The sequence below is a fragment of the Falco punctatus genome (genome assembly GCF_963210335.1).
Source record: "Falco punctatus genome assembly, chromosome: 3".
Classification (NCBI taxonomy): Eukaryota; Metazoa; Chordata; class Aves; order Falconiformes; family Falconidae; genus Falco; species Falco punctatus.
This window is the reverse complement of record NC_137582.1, coordinates 118,905,628-118,927,291: the sequence shown is the minus strand read 5'-3', so window position 1 is coordinate 118,927,291 and position 21,664 is coordinate 118,905,628. Positions and strand designations below refer to the sequence as shown.

At 53.7% G+C, this 21,664-nt stretch overlaps 1 long non-coding RNA gene across 1 annotated transcript in view; it reads right to left on the bottom strand.

Annotated features, from left to right (window-relative positions):
* LOC308061682 overlaps positions 1 to 21,664 on the bottom strand; it is a 529,572-nt gene that overhangs the window by 163,871 nt on the left and 344,037 nt on the right. The window lies entirely within an intron of this gene.

Below are 21,664 nucleotides of genomic sequence, written 5' to 3'. Positions count from 1 at the left end.
GCCATGGGCCTGGCTCGCCTACCTATGGAAGCTCAAGGCAGCTAACTCACTTTTAAAAATGGGCTAATTAAACCTCATTTATAAATGCCTATATGGGACCACTTATGTTAATTAAGGACAATTTAAATGGCCTTATTTAGTAGCATTTGGGAGTAAATTAAACTGAATTAAGGCCATTTTAATTCTGAATGAGAGTTTTATGCAGAATTTTAATGCTCCTTAATCCATTTTAGATTTAGTTACTTCAATTTAAATTTTTTAAGAGTCCTGTGTAGACAAGCCCCGAGCGGTGAGGGGCAGGCACCTGTGCCTGCTCAGAGCCGGAGCTCATGCCTTCAGCCTCGGTGGGGGGGGACGGGGCTGGGGCTGGCTGCCTCGGAACATGTACGTTCCCAACAGCTTTGGCATCCTAAATCCCCTGCTCACCTGCGGGGTGACCTAATGGCTCGTCTCACCTCACTTACTGACATGTGCTCCTGGTTGATGTGAACAAGACCGGGTAGATTGACTGAACCTGTGACCTAGGGATTCAAGGGGCTGGCAGAGCTGCATCTGAATTTTCTTCTACAGTGAGCAGTATAATTTATTACACAGGACTCAGCACATCCAGGAATTAAAGGAAAAAGCCAGTGATGATTTATGCCCTTTCTTTGGAAGAGGGTCACCATGCCTCATGAGGAAAGTCGAGCAATAATGCTGGAAGGAAAGCTTAGCAGCATCCCTTTATAGCAGTTTGCTTTTATAGATGCAACCACTCACATTTATGGAGATGCTGACTGAGAGACCATCTGCTTCTCTTTTTTGCCTCAATAAAGATGTCTCTGATGGCAGCATCGTAGCTGGTTGTCAGAGTGAGAACCCATCAGCTGACACATCGCTCTGGTTTGGAAGTGTGCCCAGCGGAGGCACCAGTGGGAAGGTCATTCCCCTCTTGCAGGGCAGCTCCGCTCCTGTTGGGCAAGAGCTCCTGGACCCCGTCCCTGGTGTGACATGCCATGGTGGTTCAAGAGGACAAAAGGTAGCTCAAGCCTTCTCAGATAAAAGGAAAATGCAGCAAGGGAGGACTACAGTAGAAGCTAAACCGGGATTTGTAGAACTTACTGACTCATATTTTGAGCCTGTATGCCCACAGTACTCGTCGCATTGCTAGCTGTCTTCCCAGTGCCGCCTTCATCCACGAGTATGGGATTCCTTTGCAGCTGCAGACAAATAGACTGATTTTTCTCTGAAATATTCTCTCTTGAACTTATTCCCTGGCTTTTAAGGAGATCCTTATAAGTACTCTGCAGAGTAACTTACTCCCTGTGTAGCCCGAGGGCTCCCTGCAGAGTAGACATATTTGGGAGGCAATTGCTTGCTCTGGAGGAGAGCGCGCACTCCCGAGGGACCACGCCAGAGTAATTTATATTTGGCTGTCACTGCGACTGCCTGTGTGCCTGACTAGACACGGCCTTAGGTACTACTCCGAGTAAGCAGCCTTGATCTCTACCTTTGGTCTTAGTGAATGATGGCATTAAGTTATAAGAGGACGGGCTTATTTCCTCAGTGACAGATGGATTGGCCACACCCTGACTACTTTTTTTCTCTTGCGCTTCCATCAAGGAAAAGAGCCTTTTTTCCCAGGTCTTTTTGACTATAAATCTGTTATAGTTGAGGGCTGAAGTGGCAGAGACAGCAGAAGCCTCGCCATTGCGTGGGCTGTCCCAGGTGCAGCATGTGGTGCTGCACGAGCAGATCAGGTCTTGGCTGACCAGCCAGGGATGATGACCCTGCAAGGGGGCTGCGAAATGAATCCTCCCGTCTGTCCAGCTCAGTGTGCATCTCCTGAGGTCTTCCACGAAAGGTAAAACTGCACCTCAGCAAGGCACAGACCAACCATGGCTGGTGTCAGACAGCTCCCAAGAAATCTGTTGCTGACCATCCTGGCAGCAGGGAAAGTGCTTGGCTGGCCCTGGGAAAGTGGTTTGCCCACATCCCTGCACCAAAGCCAGGGAGGACTGGTCCCACTGCCCCTGCCCAGGATGCATCAGTGACTCAATATCTAGGTGAATCCTCCTTGCTGTGATCACCTCATTCCAGCAGATGTGTTTAACAGAATGCTCCCAGAGCATCTGCATGCAGGCAGCACCCTCTCCTTTCTGAAGCAGCGCTCCTGGCTTACCGGCTAACCTTGGGTTTGCCACAGCAGATTCAAAAGCAGGGAGAAGCAACCGACTCAACTAATAAATAATGATGAGGAAAACCAAGCGGTTACGCAAGTGTCTGTGACAGCAGCTATTTACCGTTTTGCTAAGCCCTTCCCAGTCATGGCCCCTCTGCTGGAAAATGTCAGCTGTCCCCTTCTCCAGACACATCCTTCCTGCTCAGCCTGAGTTTTGTTCAGATGCAGCATCTGTAGCTGTGGATTTGCTGTACTCTGACATGCCTGAGAGTGTTTTTGACTTCAGAGCTAAAAGAATAATAGAAGCTGAACAAACACTTCATGGTATTAACATAAGATGTTTAAATAGACAGTCACAGAATATTTTATCCCACCCAGAGCAATGTGAAGAGCAGAGGATTTATGCCTATAGCTGAACAAATACCTCTTGAGAAGTCACATACATCTGGGAAGCAGTTTTTGTTCTAAGGAGCCGAAAGCAGAGCATGCCTGAGACAAGTGAGTGGTGGGCAGCAGTGCCGGGAGCTCTCCTGCTCTTCCCCTCCAGTGATGGCAGAGGATCCTACAGAGCAGACCTTGCTGGGGACAGGAGATGCAGAGCTCACCACGCCTGTGCTATGGGCGTGCAGAGGGAAGATGGCACAGCTATGCCTCTGGAGCCCCAGCCCCCCAAAGAGCTGGCTAGGGCTGCCCATCGCTCTGCAGGGAGCAGGGAGATGTGTTTGCTCTTTCCCTGTGCCCTGCACATGTTGGGGCAGGGGACAAAACCTCCCAAACTGCCCAGGGTTGAGATCCCTGCAGGTCCTGAGGGAGAGCCCCGGTGCCTACTTGCAGCCCCATGGCCACCCTGTGCCTCTGGCACGTGGGCGTGTGGTGACATCGAGCCCCAGCTCAGCGCACAGGCTGCGAGCAAGCCGCGTCAGCAAGGCCGGCTTCGCAGCGAGGCGCAGTGTCATGGCTTGTAGCTGTTAGTCACCTGTAGGCACATCTCTGGGATGAATGGAGACATGTAGCAAAACCCAGAAGTGTCAAACGCTTCCTGAGCAAAGGGACACATGGCCCTGTGCTGTCCCAGCTGAGGTTTGTTGTTGCGTTTCCAGCCTTGAGAGCAGGAACATCTCCCTGAGACACAGGGACGTGCCCTCACCTGGCAGCTCTCAGTGCCCGCAGCGGGAGGGAGCAGCAGAGGGTCAGCCATGCCAGCCTGGCCCCTCAGCTCCCCTAGCACCGCCAGTCCCGAGCTGCTGCACACGCTGGTGGTGTCACTGTGCAACGGGAACGTTACGGAAGAAAGCTGTCCATGCAAGAATAGCTTCTGGATGTTCCCAGGCTGGAGTGTCTGCTCCAGGCACCCAGGAGATCAAGGAAGGACATCTCAAGCCCTGCCGAAGTCTACAAACCCAAGGGGTTAAGTCCTTGACAGCAGCTTAGGGACAGCTTGTGCTCAGTGGGCTCAGGGTGAGCCCCTTGGGACACAGGCTGGGTCTCCCCAGCCCTCCTGTTAAAGCTGGAATGGGAGGTCCTGGCTCTGCTGGGCTGAGCACACGTTCCTGGTCAGGAAACTCATTTCCTCTTTCTCCGAGCCAGGATGGTGGGGTCAGCGCGGTCCCCAGGCAGGGGGCCAAGCATGGCCATCGGGGGCCCTGCGCAATGTGGGACAGCGCTGGCTGCCCCAAAGCCCTCCCATGAGATGGATGTGTGTCACGGGGGCAGAAAGACAAACAGCCTGCAGGGCTCCCCCCTCACGACTCCCATGATGTCAGTGGCAGCGGGAGCCGCTCCGTTTGCGGATCTGGTATGACTCAGCCCATGGCAGCGTGGCAGCTGGCGGAGCCAGCAGGCAGGGTCCAGGAGGTGGTTTCCTACCTGACTGGGCTAAACGCATAGAAGGTGTTAACTGGCCTACGGGTCGATGGCAAAGCTTATTCCCAGCGCATGGCGGATGGCCATGAGCGTGGGAAAGGATTGAGCCGTCTGGTATCGGAGGAAAGCTCCGCGTTTCACACCCCGCACAGCGGTTGTGCAATGCACACAATGCAGAAGTGCAGAGAAGGCTGGCCTCTCCCTCCAGTTACGCTGTCAGAGCAGCCTGTCTCCGTGAGGCAAGACCGTGCTTTCGCTGCCTTTGGCTGGGGATTTCCCCAGTGTGAGGTGCGCGGTGCTGGTGTGGAGCTGGAGCAGCCTCCGGCTGTGCCGGGCTGTGGCTGCTCCCGGGCAGCGGAGGATTTCTGTGGCATCGGGGGGCACGGGGAGCTCCCCTGGCACAGACCTGTGCTCAGGATGCTGCCCCTGCCACCTCCTGCACTGCCCAGCCCTGCTCCTGCTCTGTTTAGTCCTGGTAGCGCAGTGGGAGAGCACAGCCAGGCCCCAGCCTGTCTTTCCACTTTTACACAACAGCGTACAAAAAGAGTGATGCATTTATTGCAAAACAGCATCTGGAGCAGAAGACTCAAGAGACACAAGATACAGGAACAGCCTGTGGGATCTGAGTTTGTCAGACTATTTCAGTTAAGACCTTGCAAGCCTTGGAGCGGGCCCTCCCAGCCCACATGCCTGATTCATGTCTGACATCAAGTCAAGAGGGCAAAGAAGTGATCGCACTTTTAGTTTTGCTCTTTGGGACAAACAACCCCTTTTCTGATAATCAGATTTGTTTTCTCAACCTTCCACCTAAAGGACTGAACAAGGTGTTACAATTTAGTCCAAACTTTCTGATTGTCCCCCGCTTTGTGGAATGAGCATTTGGGATGAAAAGGACAATGTGGACAGCAGGTTACCGAGAGGCTAGAGCCCGCTTGATGCCACCTTCCAGTCATGCTGATAGACGTGTGTTCCATTTCTGGGCTTGTCTGTCCCGTCTTATGTGCAGAAACAGAAATAGTTCCTTTGGTTTACGATCTCGAATTCTTGCAGTAAATACCAGCACCTTCCGATTGCTTAGAGCAGAAAAATCTGGTGTGACTCTCCCATGTCCCTGCTCAATATCCTGCCTATGTGCGGGCTCGGCAGAGCAGCACATCCTTCTCCTCCTTCTTGATCTACGCGCAGCGTTCCTGTGAGGGGTGGGAAGCTGGCTGCTCACAGCAATAGCTGCAGTTCGGTAGAAAACATGTTTTCATGAAAACGGAAGGCTGGCTTTCGGTTTCCGTTTAGGTTTGCTTTAGCAGTGACGGTGCTCATTAATCCACTGTCGAAATGAGGGGAAAAATGTGTACGTGCAGCAGCTCCTGAAGAAATACGACCAGCATTGCCCCGGTCGTCTGCGCCAGCTCCTCGCTTGGGTACCACTGCAGCCCCCCGGGGAGGCACCCTCGCTTTCTGGCTGCTGCTGTCATTGCGCCCCTGGGGCAGCCCCCCGGCGGGAAGGACCCCGCGGCGGGGGCAGGGGGGCTGCGGGTGGCCCCGGGAGGGGGGGGCTGGGGTGTGCCCCCCCGGCTCGGGCAGCGCGCACGGGAGCACGGGGGGCGTTCAGCGAAAAAGCGTCAAACCCCGGCTGGCAGCACTGCCCCTGGGGGAGCGGAGGAGCACGGGGGGGGGGGGGGGGTGGGTGGGGTGCAGAAGCCCGGCGCGCAGCCCGTGCCCCCCCGCACCCCGAGGGGCCGGGGGCTGCAGCGCCCCATTCGCGCTCCCAGGCTCCCACCTAGAGGACGGACCCGGCGGTGCAGCCCCGGCCGCGGCTCAGCCCGCAAAGATGCTGCCGCGGGGGTGGGGGGTGAGGGTCCGGCAGCTGTGCAGCCCACCCTGACACCCCCAAAGAAATACCTCCGAGGGGCTTTGGGGGGAGCAGGAGCCATCCTGTCCTGCTGCGCACCGCACGGGGCTGGTCCTGCGCTGCTGCGGGACATCCCGCTGCAAAGACTTCTGAGCTACGCTTAGCGCAAAGCTGCAAATACTAATCCATTTAAAATTAATATTAAAAAAAATTCACGTTAATAATAACCTGTTGCAGCTTAAGGCATTTAGACAATTCTCTGTCTTTTGGTAATTCTTTGTAATAATAATTAAATGACCTTTAAAATGGCAGTGGGTGGGGAAAAAAAAAATCAGTAAAGCCGAATAGCAATTCAACAACTGCTAACGCATATTGAAAATCAAGAAGAAAAAGCCCCTCGCTTTGATGTTAAGGGATGAGAAAAAAAAAAAAAGTGGAGGAATCAAGTGCGAAGCTGGAAGTTTGGTCTTTGTTTGCACCGATTTACAGATCTTGTTGGGCAGAATAAATAGGGGGGGCACTATAAGCCCAGCAGATCAGTGAGCAGGCCCCAGTGCACAGGAACTTCACCTGGCCTCAGCCCCCTGTGCCGGTTTCTTTGTGCCCAATGGCCAAACCCCCTGTCCCAGAGCCTGGGAGGGCAGTGCTGGCCAGGACACAGAGTTTGCTTAACAGGGAGCTCTGCCAGGGCCGGCAGCGGTCAGAGAGGCTGGGCTGGGACTGCTGAGGTCCTTCTGAAAGCCCTTCCTGGGAAGCTGGTTAAACCATCCGTGTGTGCTCACAGACCAGGTCTGAAAAGCCAGGGGCTGGAGGAAGGTGCTGGTCCCCCTGCCCCACATCCACTTGCCAAGCAGCAAACGTCCCCTCTGCCCTGCTTGCTTTAGGCACTGGCTCTGCCCTCACATGTGCAACACCAGGGCAGCTTCGGACTGACCCAAGGCCATGGCTCCATAGTGCTGACCATCAGCAGGGCTCAGCAACTGCCTCAAACCTGGACAAAGGGACCAGTGTCCCCCCCATCAGCAGTCCTGCTTGCTAGGGGGATGGTGCGGCCAGGGACACGGCTGGAGGCACACAGCACCGGGGACGCATGCGGCCTTCTGGGTGCTTTGCAGTGGGTCCTCAGAGCGAAGTGGGGGTGGGTGGTGGGGGCAAGGCCAGGCAGAGCCCACGCTGTCCTGGGAGAGGAGCTAGTGCAGCGCTGCCAGCCGCCAGCCCAGCCTCCTCACCAGTATCGCCGCTTTGCAGCCTTGCCTTGGATTTGATCCTCTACAATACACGGGATTTATCTCTCTCACTTTCATGTGCCTTTAAGGAAACACCACTTTTTATCTCATTTCTGCTGCTTTTTATCATCACAAAGAGTTTTTAATGAAATGAGAAAGCGTCTGTTTCTGCAGGCCGGAGTGGCGTGGGTAATTTCAATATAAAACAAACAAGGCGGCTTTCAAAATTAAAATTTTATGTGTGGCATTTTCTCATTTAACAGAATGCACAAAGATGAGCAAAACCAATTAACAGGAGGTTGAGACTCAGCACTCGGCAAAATTAAACAACGGGACTCTGCAAAAGGAATGATTTGTTCAAAGAGAGCTGGAGAAAGGGACAGTGAGGAGGAGAGGAAGCAAAGCTGCTCTTGAAAATTCGCCACCTCTTAAAACAAATAAATGCAAACAAATCTGTATCTTACCTCACAGGCTTCAGAGCCCCACAGACCAGGTAGAAACACTGGAGAATGGCAAAGAATGTCTGGGAATGGCAGATTTAGGGGAGAGCTGGGAAAGCCCTAAGTCAGGGCTTGGATGCTGTGAGCGGTGAGAGAGGTTGGCTCCCCAAATGTACCTGCCCCGGCCTGGCAGCTCACACAGGGTGCCAGCCTCCTCCAGAGACCCTTCAGCAGGGTGCTGCTTCCTTCCCCAGCTTTCCCTCTGCTTTCAAATCCCCGCCCTCCAAGAAAAAAAATAAAAATCAGTTCTAGCAGAAGTTAAGCTGGAGACAAAAAAAGGGAACAAAGGTGGAGAGGAAGAAGATGGCTGAGCAGGAGGGCAGGGATGCTGCCACCTGCATTGCCCAGGCAACTGCGCTGCTCCTGCGCCGGGCTGTGATTAGTGGTGCAGTTAGTAACACCGTGGGGGGCTCCAGATGAACCATCTTAAAAGAGAGGAAGAGGTGGAATTAAGGCTAATCACTCATCAACCTGGGGGCTGTGCCTGCAGAGTTCAAGATTTACAGTCCCCGGGAGCAAGCCTGGGTTGGACTATGATTGCTGCAATCATGCCAAAAATGGGGACGGGGCTTATTTGCCCGTTTTGCACATAATTTGTGGGGTGAAGTGCTAAATTCTTTAAGGCAGCAAAGTGTTGGGGCATATTTAACCGGTGATTTAGCCTTGTTGGCCAGAGCAGGGGCTGCAAGTCCTGCCTTGCAGGATCATGCAAGTAGATGAGTCACAGAATCAGCCAATCATTCAGGTTGCAAAAGACCTTTAAGATCATCGAGTCCAGCCGTTAACCCAGCACTGCCAAGCCCACCACTAAGCCCTGTCCTCGAGCACCACATCTGCAAGTCTTTTAAATCCCTCCAGGGATGGCGACGCCACCACTTCCCTGGGCAGCCTGTTCCAGCGCTTGACAACCCTTTTGGTGAAGAATTTTTCCCTAATACCCAATCTAACCCTCCCCTGGCGCAACTTGAGGCCGTTTCCTCTCATCCTGTCGCTTGTTACTTGGGAGAAGAGACCGACCCCCCGTACCTACAGCCCCCTGTCAGGCAGTTGTAGAGAGCAATGAAGTTGCATGTCACCTCCCCCTCCTCCCCCGAGCCTCCGTTTCCCTTTCTCCAGGCTAAGAAACCCCAGCTCCCCCCCATCAGACTTGTGCTCCAGCCCCCTCCCCAGCCCCCTGCCCGGCTCTGCTGCAGCACCTCAGTGTCTTTCTTGCAGTGAGTGGCCCAAAACTGAACCCAGCATTCAAGGTGCAGCACTGCCCTTTGCTGGAGGAGCAGAGATCCTCAGCCTGGTGAATAAAATACAGAGCATCATTATTTACTGTGCTTCCAGTGCTGGTTCCCACAGAGCAACCGATGCGGGAGGCAAAAGTCACTTGTAAGGAGGGACAGCAGCAGTCCAGCCCCAGGCAGGAGCTTGCTCCTTTCACGTAGCAGGTCTCAGCTCCTTGTCTGGAGAGAAGAGGAGATTCCTGGAAGGAAGAAGCTGGGAAGGGATGTGCTGAGCAGCTGTTTGGTGAACTCACAGCAGCCTGGGCAGAAGGAGGTCAGGAGCACTTCACAGCCACTTATGTGTGTGACAGAGCTAATGTAGCACTATTTCAGCCCAAAGCTATTTATGACTGACAGTCTGGCAGTGCCAGATGGAAGGAGGGAGCCCCAGGCCTGGGATTTGAGGGGGACACCAGCTCCCAGCCAGCCTGCTCACCAGTCTGGCAGGGCAAGCCCCTTGCAGAGCTGCCCACAGCTGGGCACCCAAGGGTTCTGGTAGCCACCAGTCCAGCCTGGCTGCAGGAACAGCATGGGGCTCCCAGAACATGCCTGGGCACAGAGCAGAAACCCTCCTGTGTCTGGAAAATGAAACTTCTCCCCGAAAGAAGAGAAGAAAGCAAGCCTGTGGAAAGAGAGGAACAAGCTGCCAAGCCAGGTAATCCATCTCTGGAGCATCTGCGTCAAGATGATTCATGTCTTCCAATTTACTCCCAGCTCAAATCTAAAGTAAATCAGCCCGGAGTGTTCCCCACCCTGTGCAGCAGGACACTGTGCCGAGTTGCAGAGGAACATCCCACCCATCCATCCATCTCCCTGGTCCCACAGCTCCTGACTTTAGTGCTAGTCCTACGTCATTAGAGCCAAGCTGTTTGCTTGTTGATAGGTGAAGGGAGGAGACGAGCGCCCTGGGAAGGAAGATGGGATATGAAAGGGGATGATGAGAATGGATTTTTTTTTTAATATGTTTTTCTGTAGCAATTCCTTTCACGTGAGAATAGCCCAGGAAGAACATTATCAATATTAGTTCCCATCTGTAATAGGAAAGTTGTCTAAAGTCTTAATTACCTTTTTAAACTACTTACAGTTCTTCTGGCTCCTTCCCATGGCCTTTCTACTGGCCTAAGCCATGCCCACAGTGCCTCCACCAGCCCCCGGTGCCAGAGGGATTTGATCCGTGGGGGTGGAAGGGAGCACGGGAGCAGCTCAGTGCGCTTGGGTATCCCTCTGTGGAGCTGCTGGTGGGGAGCTGGATAGCACCCACATCCCAGCACAGCCTTCCTAGGAGAGATGGCTCCCACCGCGGCTCCTCGTGCCTGTGGGGGACTGACACCCTGCCCAGCCCCAGCTGGGGGGCTCTGTGCCCACGATGCCACAGGAGCAGGATCACTCGGGTGGAGAGCCAGGAGCCCTGTCCCAGCAGCTCCCCTTGCTCTCACCTCCCCAGGGAGCCTCTTCTGCAGTTCCAAAGAGCCACGGAAAGGAGGATCTGGGGCCTCCTTCCTACATGGACTGCTGCTGAGGTGATGCTCTCCCAGCCCTCGGCAGCCCTGCCCAGCACAGAAGGGCCCTGGCACAGCCCCAGCCCTGCTCCCACATTTGCCCTGGGAGATAGGAGGGTGGGTGCTGGCGGGCCCCAGCGTGACACAGGGTGCAGGACACACTGTGGTTGTTGCAGCACCAGCAAAACTCACCAGCTGCAACAAGGCTTTTACCATCCCACGCCAGGTTAACTCCAACAGCAGTTCCCACACCTTGTCCCAGCACGGCCACCAATCCCCCACGAGGTTTCAACAGTTCATCTACTGCCTGTGCTGTTTCTTCACCCTCTCCAGGCCAGCCCACCCTGCCTCTTGCCTCTGCTGCGTCCTGATTCTTCCTTCTCCAGGCTCCTCTTCCAGCCGGCCTCTCCTCACCCAGGCCCCCTTCTCTCTGCTTCTCCTTGTCTCTCCTACATTCAGGGTGCTTTCTCTATTCCCTCCACTTCTTCCAGGTCTCTCTTCATCTCATCCCTCTCCCTACCCAGTGCTCCCTTTCTATCCCCCCTCAGAGCTATTTAACTACTTAGCAGGAACCAGCCACAGCTGCACCTCATCCTCAACCAACCCACCGCCCCTGAAGCCAGCCCACAGCTGTACATTATCCATGTTAATTAACCTGCCTTCATTCCTCTATAATTCCTTTATACAATGTTGGGGTGGGAGGGCATGAGCAGAGAGGTGACACAGGGGAAGCTGGTGCCACTGTCCTTGTGTCCCATCCCTGTACAGTCCTGGGTGGAGATGCGCTGCTTTGGTGAGACCATAAATGCCATAACTCCATCCAGGAGCTTCTGGAAAGAAGCTGCAAAACAAAACAAAGCGAGAAGGCTGCTCCCCAGCCCTTGCCTTGTATTGGCCTCTCACACGTCGTTACAGCTAATTACTGGCAAAGGGTCTGGGCAATATTTTGAAGGCAAGCTATGAGGTGCCCCGATCCCACCTTCAGTGGAAGCAGTCTGGCCAGGTTAATTTCTGTTGATAATCAGTTTGAGGGCAAATTTAACTTTCAAGTTATTGATATCAATTTCATGGCGTTTGAAAAACACTGGGAAAAGATTTTCTCTCTTTAAAGAAAAATGTTTCAAGAATATGTGCCTTGGCCTCAGGGCTTTTAAAACTAAGTTTGTTTATATATAAAGTGGCAATTTTGGCTAAATAGGAGCTGACTGTAACATTGGTAATTTTGCAGTATGCCAAATGTAAAATGGGGGGGCAGAGACACCCACAAGGGTCATGGGCACCACCCAGAATTTCCCAAATTTGTGGTGGGTGACAAGGAGCTTTTGCTGTTTTGCTGCAGGAAAGCCGAGCAACAGAAGAGGGTTTGCGGGGAACAAGGGAGTTTCAGCTTCATCCATGGAACTCGCCTTCCCCTTTTGAGTGGTTTAAATAGAGTTGTAGGTCCAACTGTTCCCAGTGGCATGAAGCGCCATCGCTGCCGGGACCAGTCGGGCTGCTCCCAATCGCATTTTCTGGTTATTGGGAGTGATGGCGGCTGCACAGGTTTGGGTGTAAGCGGCAATCGGCCACGACCCTGCGGGGAGCGCAGGTTGGAAGCCACCAGCAGCTGCCGATGGAGAGCACCTGTGGCAGCAGGGCTGGGAAAAACCTGCGTGGGGCTGAGGGTGACCAGCCCTCCCCGAGCGACCAGCCTGACTGCAGCCCCAGTGCAGGGGGTAGAGCTTGCCCTTGGCCCCCCGAAGCCCCCCAGCCACAAGAGCTCCAGTGCCCAAAGCCACGGGCCATGGCTTGGCAGCACTCTGCTGCCCGCAGAGCAGGCTCAGGGGGCCGAGGCAGTGGGGGGGCAGCGGGGCTGTGTGCCCCCCCAGCTCTTTGGGCTCCCCACAGAACCCCCCACCAGAGGTGCTGGGCCAAGTGAGTTGCGGCTCCGCTGCAGCTCTGCCCAGCTCCGCAGCCCGGGGGAGCTGAGCTGACCGGCTTTGCTGGGGATGCTGTAATTAAAAGCTTTGGCTGGCAGTCCTGGAAACAGTGACAAAGTGCAGTAAGTCTGCTAATGAGCCAGGCACACTTTAGACACCAATTCACTTTTTGATGAGAGCACCGTTGCTATTCAGATGAAGTATTTATCTACTTGTTTAATACAAATCAATAAATGAATAAGTTTGATGGAAGTGACATTTGTGCAGCTCCGCAGCCATTTGTAACTCATGTTTTAATGTTTTTTCTAACGGGCAATATTAGCTCTACACAGCTCAGGCTGCGAACTGAAAGCAGTGAACCCCAGCAGACCATCCTCAAGAGCTCCCCTCGGTGTGGCAGCCCAGGGAGTGCGTCCACTTTTACTTTCCCAGTTCCCTCCTTTCCCTTCGGCAGGAGCAAGCCAAGAGGGTTGGGAAGCAGCCTGCCAGCCAGGGCAGGAGGCGAAGCCAAGCTCCAGTGAGGTCTCAGCTGAGTGTTGACACAGGTTGGGAATCGTTTTGACTTGCTCTGTACCAGCTCTGCTCTTTGCAGGAGCTGGAAGAGCTATCCTTTAAAGCCTTATTTTCATTTTGCTTCTATTATTTTGAGCCAAAGGATTTAAAAATTCTTGGAAAATGGGACTTGCCTGCCTGGAAAACGTTGGACTCTGTAGAGCCCAGCCGTGTGTCATGGGCGAGGCCAGCTTCTGGGTGGGAAAATGCAAGAAAGAGTCAGGGAATTTCAAAACCAGAGAAGGGAAGGACCCAGGGCACCGTCTCACCCCTTTCCCTGCTCCAGGCCCTGTCCACCCCAGCAGTGACAGATGTTTTTAGAACAGTTCCTAAAAGGATCCACAAAGGAGATTTTTTAGCTGCTCTTGGGCAGCCCCTATCATTTAGCATCCTGCAGACACGGTTTCTGGAGCTGTGCCTCCAAAGTGTCCTAGAAAGGGTCCCCAGAAGAAATAATTTCCAGAAGGGCTGGCCTTTTATGTACTCCAGCCATGTTTAATTTGCTGAATATTTCATGTTGTTGTGTTTGGTAGCTCTTCTAACTCCTCAAAACTGTGAAGGCAAACTTTTAAATCTATTATCTTGGGCCATTTTGCATCTGTTACCCCATGGCTCCATCCCAGCGCTGGAGGCACCATATGGCTTGCATTGTTATTAGAAAAGCAGCACACACGCAAAGAGCAGCAGGACTGAAAAAAAAAAAAAAAGGGTCTGGAATTAAAATTCACCTTGTTGCTAACTGCAGACTAAATGACTAAGCTGGAGGGACCAGGTATCTCATTGCAGTACTTAGAGCTGTGTTTATTTCTCTTCTGAAAGAGCCCTGAAATATTTCTGTATTGTGTCTGATTTAAAAACATAGGAGTCACTTCCACTCCAAGCGCAGCACAACGCTTGCTCCTGTTGCTAATGAGAGTGGCACAAATACGAGAGTGGTAAAACAGGCTCTAAATAGCACTTACATCTTTCATGATGTGGGAAATAAGAGTGCCACCAAAGGGAGCTGCTTCTGTTAAGTACCGGCATGGTGGAAATAATCCGTTCATGTAGCAAACCCGCAATTAGATACTACCTGGGTGAGCTGCCCGTCATCCTCCAGCAGAACATGCCGTGGCCCCAGTGTAACCAGGCTGCAAACAGGGGTCTCCCAGACCCCACCTCCGATTCCATCAGCAGCAAATGTGCATGGCAGAATAAAACACGTCCAGCCTCGGTCTTTGGGCACAGCCCCTTCCCTGGGAGCCGGAGCTCCCCATTGAGCTGGGGGTCCCTGTTCAGCCTCTGCCACGGGGGGAGCGCATGCCCCATCCGAGGAGCGGGCACCCCCCGCCACCAGGTCTGGTCCCAAGCTGCCACCTGCTCCCCCAGCACCGTGCAGCAGCACCACGCCAGAGGGTCGTGCGAGGGGCTGGGAGAGCTATTTTCTGACCCGTGAACACAAAAAACCCGTGTGCACGCAGGGCTGTGACCCATGTGCCAAGATGGCTGCGTCCGAACCCCTGTTCCCCTTGGGTGCCGTTAGGGAGGGCAGCAGGAAGGAGGGGGAAATGCTTTTGGGATGAAAGGCAGGAGGGTCCCAGCCCCTGCTCTGTGGTGGGCAGGGACAGGTAGTTTTCCATCTCTGCAGTGAGGAGACAGGCAGCAGCTGCTGACACAGCTCAGCCTGTGCTCAGGTCAGAGCTGCAGCCGGGACCTCTCTCATGGGAGGTAACGGCACCTCCCCAGCCCGGCCCGGCGCTCCCCTTGTGTGCAGGAATCACCTTTCTCCAGCTTCAGGTTGAATGCTTGAGCAGACCGGGGGTTTGGCAACCATAAGGCATCAGTTGGAGGATGCTTCCCACTAACGAGATCTCTGAGGGTTTCTGCCTTTACCTCCCTCCGCTCTCCTCTGTATTTGTAACGGCAGCTGGGCTGGCACTGCCATCAGCATCTCCTGCTACCACGCCGCTCTTGGCGCTCGCAAGGGGGTTTTGCTGTGGAACTTGCTCCACAAGCTGAAATTTGGCGTTAAAGGGTCTTTCTTCCACTTTGAAGTTGAAGTTAAGAGCAGATTAGAAACATGAGGGTCTGGGGAGGGAGCATGGGAATGAACAAACTCCCAAAGTGCATCGTTGCTCTCTGCACTGGGCCAAGTGGATCCCAGCATCAAGTGGATCCCTTCCCACACCGCCCTGGCCCTGCACTCTCCCAGCCGCTCCCCAGCATGTCCAGGCTGGGACATCCTGGGCTTGTGTAAAGCAAGCTTTTAGCAACACAGCAGCCCACAGCAGCCACGTGCACCCACAGAAGCTGTTTTCTTTAGGAGCTGTGCTGGCAGAGCTGTCTGCTCTTTTTGAAGTAAGAATGCACTGCTGCCTCCCCTGTGCCCACCCCAGCCCTCCCCTGCAGCATGGAGGGACCCCTTTGTGTCCTCCCCTGGCCAGGCTCTGCCTCGACAGGACAGGGCAGGGCTTGGATTTCAGCTCCGATCTCCTCTGCTCCGTTTTATCCCTCTGCATGGAGTTTTTTTCCCCGAGACTCGTAGCCGTCTTTGATCTCAGAATATTGATGTAAATATTGTATGATCCTGCCTCAGCCTCCAGGAAACCCAGATGTTCAATTGATTAGATTTTAACATCGAGTTCAAGAACTCTGAAAAGCACATGAAATAATAAACTTGTTCCAGTGTGATGTTTCTCTGTTCAGGATCAAATTCCGGGTTAATTCATTATTCTTGACAGCTATTGCAGGAGACAGAGCAGTTAAGTAAACTAATTGTTGGGTGGATTCTGCATGAGCTGAAGTCAACAGGTCACAGACAATTAATATTCAAATCAATCTGACACAGAAAGGCGCAATATGCTTCTCGTATCTGTGGACTGTGTGCAGCCTGTGAGAAGGATTGAAACATCTCACAGGAGAAACCGGGAGGACTTGAGGACCGAAGCAGGGAAGCTGAGATGGCATCTAAAATTGCAGCTGCCCTTCACGTGCATCCCTTCACAGCCAGCAAGATGTTCTGTTGGACCCCACCACTTCTGCCAGCTGAGACAGACAGAGCTTGCTTGAAGTATCCTTATGCATAAGCCCCGATTATGTTTCAAAAGCAGGAATTCCAGCTTTGTTTTTAGCTCTGGAAGAGACAATTGATCATCAACACCTGAAATGCTCATTAACTGACAGCAGCAAAAGCTGTCTCTTACCTGGATGGAGAGTGGTGAGGATGGAGTCCCAGTAGGGTTAACCCTTATGATGAGGGAGGCATTCTAAGACAAAGGAAAGTGGAAAAAATTAGGTGTTAAAAGTTACAGTCATTTTTTTAAAGCCCAGCCAGGGACGCCTGCCTGCAGGCTCATCACAGCCAGACAGGCAGTGAAATTACTTGTCCACAGCTGTAGCAGGTGCAGTAAATGATCTGTGGCAGGTCACGAGTGTTACAGAATTGGGAACCAAGTTACAAAGAAAACAACATATTAATGAAAGTCATCTCTGGTTTACGTTCGAGCGGTGTCTCTCCCTTGATGCAGGCGACCCAGTGCAGGCAGCTGCCTGCTCCTGACCCTGCAGCTCTTTCCCCGGGGCTCTTCCTAGCCTGCATCCTCCCCCGTGCCCTCTGGGGTCCCTGCCCTTCCCCAGGCTCCCCCCACTGCTCAGTTCTGTGTATAATAACCTCCCACCCTGCTGCAGCCCCAGCTTTCCCCTGCCTTTTCTGCTCTGCGCTGGCATCGACACCAGCAGCAGGTCTGTGTGTGCTCTGGCAGGAGCCTTCCTGTCTTTTATTTAAGTCTTCAAATAACCTGCCCAGGGCCAGGATTTGGGTGTTGCAGCCCTGTCATGATGCCAGAGTCCCAGTGCCCAAGTGCAGGATGTATTGCTGAGGATACAGGAGATGGAGGGACCTTTCCCCAGCTCACACGTGCTGTGGGCATGGGAAAGCAGCTGCTCGTCGCTGCTCTGACACTTTTGAAGACCAAGGAAGTATCTTCATTTGACTTCAGCTGTTGGCAGCAGGGACCTTCTCTGCGCTTTCCTTAGCTTGTGGCCCTGTATCGTGCAAGGCACTGCCCCTTGTGCCATCCCAGTGATTATGGTGATTAGAGAGCTGAAATATCCCGGCTGGCAGCACAGGGCAGCTCCGTGGCTCTGCAGGACACGGGCAGCAGTCTGCAGGAGTGACTGCGCAGGGGGGTTTATGGCTCCTTATGCCCGCATCTGGAGATAGCAGGATGAGGAATAGCACACAATTATGGCAGCTGTGACAGTCTAAATTACATCACGTATTATTATTGGTTACGCGGCTTTTCTAATTACTGGGGAGCACTGGTGAGGTGCCGAGACAGGCAGAAGACAGGGCTGACCTCCGAAGTACCCGTTCCCTGGCTCACGCGAAGGGGCAGGTGGAGGTACAGGGCTGCTCCATTTGCCGTTTGCTAAGTGCTGAGGACGGGCTCGCCGGGGCAGCACTGATGGTTTCCATGTCCCGGCTCCGGGCAGCTGCAGCTCTTGGCAGCGCTCAGGGTGTTGCTGTTTCTGCAGCCCACAGCAGCGGGTTGGCCGGGGTGAGTGGTGCCAGCACAGGGACGCCCCTTCCCCACGTTGCAAGGGTGATGAGAGGAGCTGCTGAAAATGCTGCAGTCCCCAGTCCTGGCTGTTACGATGCCGAGCTGCCTCCCAGCAGGAGCACAATGTCCAGATGGGATGACCGAGGCATGGGGCTGCACGTGGCCGGGTCAGGGCAGCAGCAGCGGAGCCGGAGCAGGGCTGGACCCTGGCACAGCCCTTGGCATCCCTCTGGCCAGCCGGGATCTCTGGGTGGAAAGCTGAGTAAGGCTGAGCCCAAGTTTTCTTAGAGTTCCTCGTGCCGTTGTTTAGATAAGTTTAAATGAGCTGTGATTAAGCTAATTTCAAGCTAATTAACTCAGAAAGATATCCTCCACTTTTTAAAATTCTAAGTGGTTGTTCATTAGGAGTGAGCGAACGGGTAAAGGCTGCGTCACTGCAGCACGAGGAGCTAAATGCAGAATGAGCAGCAGAGTCATTACTGAAATATGAATATTTGTTATCTAATTAAATGGCATAATTAATGGACTGTTACTGTACCGCTGCTGTGGGGACATGTACCCTGGTGCAGGCAGGCAGGGGGGAGCGGGGTATTCAGCTCCCAACATCCCACTGCCCTCCCGGCCGCTTGGCACAGGGTCAGCACTGCTGGACACCCCTGGGCTTGGCCCTGCTGCAGTGGGTGAGAGCTCTGGGGGAGGAGGTGATGCCTGGGGACCAGCCCGGGGTCTAGCCCGGCCCTGGGAACCCCTGCCCAGCACACGGACCAGGACCCTGCTTGGAAATACTCCCTTCTTAGAGGCTTGTGCCCAGGGCAGGAGGCCATGTGCACCCTTCCCGCATCAGTCTGCTCAAAAACCGAGATGGAAAACCCAGCCCTAGCCATGCTCCTGGGATGGCTGCGACCGGGCTGCATCCCAGCACTGCCGGGCGATGAAACATGGATGAAAACCAGACTGGGAGAGGAAGCTGCGGATCTATCCAGGGAGGCAACACTGCCTGTGGGCTGAGAACAATGAGCCTGGTCGTGTTATTGCTGAGATCTAATGGCTTTTGTGGTTCCGTTTCTGGCTCACTGGAGCGTCACTTGATTGAATGCATGGAGGAAGGGCTGGGCAATCCCCAAACTGTCTTGGCCTTCAGTTCAGGCTGAGCGAGCACACCCGAGCCGAGCGGCGCGGAGCTGTGGCAGCCTCCCTGCCTGCAGCAGCTGCCTGGGCAGGCTGTGTCGGCAAGGCCTTGCAGGGAACGTGGTCTGGAGGAGCTGGGACCCCTCACCCAGCCCTCCCACACCCAATGGTCTCCCTTGCCATTAGCAAATCCTCTTGAAAATGTGGCTAAAGCGCTGTGGCTGTGCCTGGCTCCCATTGCGCAGTGGCTGAAGTGACAGCGGAACGTCGGTGGCAGTTTTTCTTGAGCAGCAGCAGATGCTCAAGTCGGTGAACTCTGCATTAAAAAAGCACAAAGCCATTGCACAGTGGGTGCAGCAAAGATCTAAACTGCATATCATCATAACTCATGAGTTTTCCTTTCCTGCCTGGGTCATTCTGCATTGAACGGAAACCAGAGAGCTCTCTCCTTTATTCTTACGTCCTTCTCTCCACCGGTCTTGTTCCTTCAAGTGAAAAACCTGAAAATTCCTGAGAAGGTCATGAAATACAGCTACAATGGAGTGAGAGGCATTAGAGTGAAGGATTGATCCTGGCAGCAAAGCCATTTCCCTCTGTTGTGCACATATAAATAAATCTGGATTGTGTGTTGAGCGATGAGCTGCCTCCGCAGACGGGCTCTCGGCACAGGGAGGGGAGCGGCGTGCGCCCTGCAGTGTGTCCCTGTGCTGCGGGAGTCGGCTGCGTCCTCAGCATCCTCCTCCCTCAGCCCTTGAGAAGGGTTGGAGGGACCGTGGTGCCCCTGGCAGGACCGTGATGCTCTTGTCAGGACTGTGATGCTCTTGTCAGGACCGTGGTGCCCCTGGCAGGACCGTGGTGCCCCTGGCAGGACCGTGATGCTCTTGGCAGGACCGTGATGCTCCTGGCAGGACCGTGGTGCCCCTAGCAGGACCATGGTGCTCCTGGCAGGACCGCAGTGCTCCTGGCAGGACTGTGGTGCCTGGTGTTGCACCTGTGGGTGCCAGCCTCGGTCTCTCTCTGGTCCATTTTGCAATCTGCTGTGTTGGACCGGGCACGGAGGACCGCCAGTGCTGCCCTGGCTGATGATGCACAGTGACCCCCCTGCAAAGCCTCAGCCCCCGACAGGTGTGGGCTGTGCGGAGGCGGCTTCAGGGCTCCTGAAGGTTAAGAAAGGGCTTTGGAAAAGAGGCCTGATAGTTCATGTCTGATTCATGAACAAATGAGTAAAGGTAATTAGAGACACTCTCCCTGGTGCTCTGAGCTCTCCAAAGCACTCTTATTCCAGCTGCTCCATGGCAGTGGGTAAAGGTGCTGCACTGGGGATGTTCTTCCACTGTGGGTGTTCTTCCACTGGGGAGCATCGCAAAGAGAATTTCTCCAGGATTCAATACCGCGGAGCCAAGTGAACAAGCAACATGGAAACAATCTGACCTTGGGATCCTTATGTAAATTCTGCCCTGAGTTTTCCCAAACCAGACACAGACCCTCTGGGTACCTGGAACGCTCCATTTCCCTGCTTTGTCTGGACCAGTTCAGGGCCACGTGCTTCTTCACTCATGCCAGGGCTTAGATCTCCCTCTTCCCCCCGAGCTCTCACAAGTGTGTCCCCTGGCAGTCCTCCTGCAGGAAACGTGGTGGCCCAGCCTTGGGTTTCCCACTGCCCACATTCCTTCCAGCACCCCTTGGTGATATTATTGACATTTCACAGTTGTCAGTTTCAGAAATTATTTCTGAACTTTCCACTGCTCTTGGAGTCATAATAGTTTATTCCTACATTTTCCCCCAGGAGCAGGGGAGTGGGAGCCACCATCCCTGTCAGCAGCTCCTTCCTCTGATGTCTTTGGGTTGGAACTGACTTTTTTCTTGATAGGTGCAAGTAACAATAACATTATCCAGAGCCTGCCCACCCCTTTTCTGCTCCCATCAGGGGCACAAGGACATGTACCACTGTGGCTTTCACAGCGGGTTTCCTTCCTGCATCGCCACCCAGCTCGCAACGCGGGGCCGTGCCGGAGTGACACAGCTCCCATCCACAGGCTGTTAAGCTCAGTTTAAATGGAAAAGCACAGCAAAACATCTTTCCAAAGGGGATGATAAATCAGTGCTAAAATCTATTTTGCCTAATAACGCAATGATAGGTTCTAGCAGGAGAGAAGACACTATTGTGAATGTGACCCAATCCAAACTGTTCCTCTCTAGCCTTGCTCTCGTCCAAACCTGCTCTGACTAATCCAACCCAAGCCGCTCGCTTTGAACAGCTAACGGCTCAGGTCAGGGGCTGTTTTGCGTGTGAGAGCTCTGCTTACAAGGCTCTGTAGTTTCATGCTAATTTGAGGTAATGAATTGAGCTTAAAAATCATAATCTCCAGTTCTGCGATCTCTCATCTGTGGCTTCAGAGGTTTACAAAAGGTTTAGGGCAAACTAATTCTTTGTAAAAACTTGTGATTAGCAGTGATGAAGGGAAACACCACATGGTTTTGTAACTCTCAGAAGTGCAAAGAGATCTTTTTCCCCTCTGTATCCTGCCTTCTTAAAGGAAAGCCGAAGCAAAGTTGTGGGGGAAGAACAAAAAAAAAACATCCCAGTTTTGGGACCTTGCATTCTGCTCCAGCTTCCCCTGCCAAGGCAGCCAGTGTTGCACTTGCTGATGCTCCCATGCTGCCGTGCAATTGTTGAGCTGCACGTTGGTCCTGCCTCGCTGCCCAGTGCTGGGACACCCTTGCGCCAGGTGATGACCATGCTGAGGGTCTTGCTGCCTGTGGGAGGGCTGTGATCTTTACTGTCCTCTCCTGTGAAGGAACATCCCGTCTGAATTTATGTTCTTCTCAAAAATGTAGAGGCTTCAGCCAGGGGAGGGGACCCCCACTCAGCTCCGTGCCGGCAGGGTGCCTGTAGCTCTCCCCTCCCTTCGCCCAGGCAATTTTCTTCACCTGCTTCTCTGCCTTCTCTCAGCCTCCTCCTCCTCCCGTGATGCTGTTTTACTCTGATGGTTCAAAGTTTCTGGTAGCCAGAGGTGGATGGAAGAGACTTGAGCTGGGGCAAGTCCCAGCCCAGCCCCCTTTCAGCCGGGCATCACCAGGTTTCATCAGCCGATGCCATTTCTTGGCCAGGCGCAGTGCAGATCCCGGCGGACAGGGCAGGCAAGACAATAAAT